Here is a 3,572-nt window from a genome sequence, read left to right as displayed (position 1 = left end):
GTAAACTCTGCTTTCTTAAATACAAGGTCACCGCAACAGTTTACCAGAATGTTTTAAAGGACTTCATGATTCCTTCTGCTGAGGATCTGTATGGAGATGCTGATTTCATCTTCCAGCAGGATCTGGCCCCTGCCCATGCCACCAGAAGCACCAAAACCTGGTTTGATGCCCATGCCATCACAGTGCTTGACTGGCCAGCCAACTCACCGGACCTAAACCCCATTGAGAATCTATGGGGTATTCTCAAGAGGAAAATGAAGGGCACCAGACCCAACAACATAGAAGAGCTGACAGCAAGCATCAAGGAAATCTGGGCTTCCATAACTTCCAGGCAATGTCACAAGTGCTACTGCTAGCTGCTATCACCACTGTTTTCAAATTCAGAGTTGATTTAAATGGCAGCAACTCATGTAGGTCCTGGACCTACTCAGACTAGCCGTTAGCTCATCATCATGTCAAAATTAAACTCGATTTCTCCAAAGTCATGTTTCTCAAAGAGTTACCATATTTTCCGCCGTACACATCACACCGCCCTATAAGTCGCATCAGTCCATATTTGTCTAATAAAGTAGAAAAATCCATAATATGTCACTTCACCGTATACGTCGCTTCTATTATGCGACACCGCTGACAACCTGGAAATGTGAGATGGTGTTGTGCCAAAAATTGATGGGCTGCCAAATGACGGCCGCAGGAGAATGCACAGGAGGACTTTAACAAGAATTTAACAAGAGTAACATTTAAAAACAATTATTTGTTTGCTTGAAATTATAGTAAAGGTGTGTCTCAGTCTAACTTTCACTTAATAAATGCACTTTGACGGTCAAATCAGCTGCATTTCAAAACCCGATTCGCGTAAGCGGGCACGTGCAGAGGGACGAACCGCTGTTCATGTCTTCTAAATTTAACAAGACAAACACCTAAAAACAATTATTTGTTTGCTCGACTTTATAGCAAATGTGTGTCTCAGTCTAATGTTTGCTTCATAAAAGGACTTTAATGGTCAAATCAGCTGTATTTCGCAAGTATTCACTGACTTTATGCTCCTGGGAGCGTGCAGACGGGGAGGAAAAAGGAGGAACGCTGCACGTTTCTTTGAAATTTAACAAGATAAGCGCCTAAAACAATTATTTGTTTGCTCAAAATTATATCATAGGTATGTCTCAGTTGAATTTTTATTTAATAAATGAACTTTAATGGTCAAATTAGCTGTATTTCGCCAGGGCGGTGCAACGAAATGAAGCTGGTTTGACGGTTGCTCCAAGAAGCGAGCAGAACGAAGGTAGCCAGTCTACGGCAAGCCGATTATGTCATTAATAGTTGGTGAAGATTCTCAGTAATCCAGGACATGGTAAATTCAAAAAAGTTCAAGACAAAACTAATAAAGTATAAAAACTAAAAAATTAAAGTATAATAAATAAAGTCCAGTTGTTTATGTCTTGACATTTTTTTTGAATTTGTCATTACAGTCATAAGCCACTTTTATCAATTACATGATACAATGGCATGCCTTACTACTCTGCTGCCATCTAGTGGCTGAAAAAGTAGTGTTCAATTTTTTTCAGTCAGAATGAATGAAAACGGTCAGCCAAAAATTGGTTTATAAATATGGGGAAAAAAATCCATAAATACGTTGCTTCTGCCTATAAGTGGCAGGGAATGTAAATTATATAAAAAAACTGCAACTTATACAATGAAAAATATGGTATATACAACAGGTAACATATTGATTATTCTTAACCTTTCCACAGAGCCTCGCTTCAGAAACTAAACTAGCATCTTAAGGTTTTAAAGCAGCTCTGATTTACTCTACTTTCTTTTTCTTCCTGTGCACACTCTTTGTTAGGATTTGAGAAACCGACAGAACAACCCATCCTGCAACACCCGACGTCTGCACGGTCCATTTGGTTCCATCGCTCTGACCATCAGCCCGTGGATGTCCCTGCAGAGGACAGGTCTCGATTAAACACAAATCAAATATTAAACTCCAGAGACGATAAACATGGCATGATAGCTCACCAAGACGGAGAACGCTTCAGAACGACCCGACTTCCCTCTCTTTGGTGGATCAAGCTTCACTTGTCTCCTCACTCTGGTCACCTGAGAATATATTTATTTATTTAACAGACTTATTTTACAAGATGGTGTGTATTTCAATTGCAAACCTTAAAGAAACGTATCTGTGTAATTAAGCAGCATCAAATTAAATAATGGCGCTATGCAACTCTGCTAGCACATACCCCTTTATCCCCTGCTAACAGTCTGCTGCCTTTGTGTTGTCATGGAAACTCGTCTGTAGGGGGTTGGATTTCGAGTCGTGGCTGAGGAGAGAGAAGATGCTGGGGCGGCAGGTTTTACGCTTACTCTTCCTCTTATTCACAGCTTGAGTCAAGTGTCTCCTGGACCGATCAGCCTGAGAAAAATATTGACGCAGGGATTAGAGACAGCAACACACACAAACACAAACACTACACAAAAACTGTCTTCACTGGTGAGTAGCTGGGCTGCAGTTGATCTGGACTCAGTGTGACCCGGATCCTGGGAGCTGCAGGCGACAGACGGCTGTGGGGTTCAGCCTGGTTCTGGTCGCGCGGTGCTGGTCCGAACCGGGCCAGAAGTGGTAGACTAAATCCTGGGCAGCCTTGTTCCTGGAACAGCAGCACAAGGACGCAAGCTGGACGGAGCGGTGGGCTTCAGTCACGCTGCACCGGGACTTTTTTCCATCCATCGGGTCAGACCAGAACCGAGCCGTTCCTGTTCTGCAGAGCCTGGTTAGTAAAATTTAGTAACATATGTTGTTAAAATGATGTAGGTTCAAGAGTTTAGAACATTGCAAGAGTGTGGGAAGGGTTCCTAAAGCCTTAATATAAAGTTTACTTTACTTTAACTTCAACTTGGACTACTATATTCCTACTTCGCGGTTTTTCACTTATCGTGGGGCTTCAGTGTACAGATCCCCCGTGATAAACGAGGGACCACTGTAGTCCAAGAACACGGAGAAAAACGTGCTTAATGTAAAGGGATACTTCCAACATTTTTATAAGAGGGGTTTTGTAGAATTGTTAAGAATAGCTTGAACAAACTCAGTTTGGAGAAATATAATTCTGAACAGTCTGATGAGCTGAAAGCTGGTCCGAACGGCAGAGGTGGAGAAAGTACTCAAACACTTTACTTAAGCTAAGTACAAATAAACAGACAAAAATGTATTCTTAGTAAAAATAGAAGTACCACATTAATGTTTTTTACTTAAGTAAAAGTACTTGCTTTTAAAAATACTTAAAGTATTAAATGTATAAGTACTTGTTGAATGTATTACCTAATGCAACGGTCTACCATATCATTAAGAGTGCCTACCGTATGTATATTTTCTGTAATACATTAATAGTGTTGAGCCATTTTAATGAACAATGCTGCAGATAATACATGTTTTTATTGTGTTTACTCTGTGACACCGTTCACACTTGGACTTGTGATTCTGTGCATCAGAATTTCAGGGATGACATGCAGCGTTAAATGCATTAAGCAAAAATAAGAACGAGGAATGATTATACCTTTGAAAGTTTTTATTTAAC

At 40.5% G+C, this 3,572-nt stretch overlaps 1 long non-coding RNA gene across 1 annotated transcript in view; it reads right to left on the bottom strand.

Annotated features, from left to right (window-relative positions):
• Positions 1-1,910: 1,910 nt before the first annotated feature.
• LOC119423770 overlaps positions 1,911-3,572 on the bottom strand; it is a 16,150-nt gene continuing 14,488 nt past the window's right edge. Inside the window, exons 2-4 of the long non-coding RNA XR_005187476.1 lie at positions 2,241-2,413; positions 2,020-2,100; positions 1,911-1,942 (exon numbers count right to left, since the gene is read on the bottom strand). This is a non-coding gene — a long non-coding RNA (uncharacterized LOC119423770). The remainder of the gene's footprint in view (positions 1,943-2,019; positions 2,101-2,240; positions 2,414-3,572) is intronic.

This window comes from Nematolebias whitei, chromosome 17 (assembly GCF_014905685.2).
Source record: "Nematolebias whitei isolate Nwh7 chromosome 17, NemWhi1, whole genome shotgun sequence".
In the NCBI taxonomy this organism is placed as follows: domain Eukaryota; kingdom Metazoa; phylum Chordata; class Actinopteri; order Cyprinodontiformes; family Rivulidae; genus Nematolebias; species Nematolebias whitei.
Note: the sequence above shows the minus strand (reverse complement) of the source record. Positions and strands in the feature narration are given on the sequence as shown.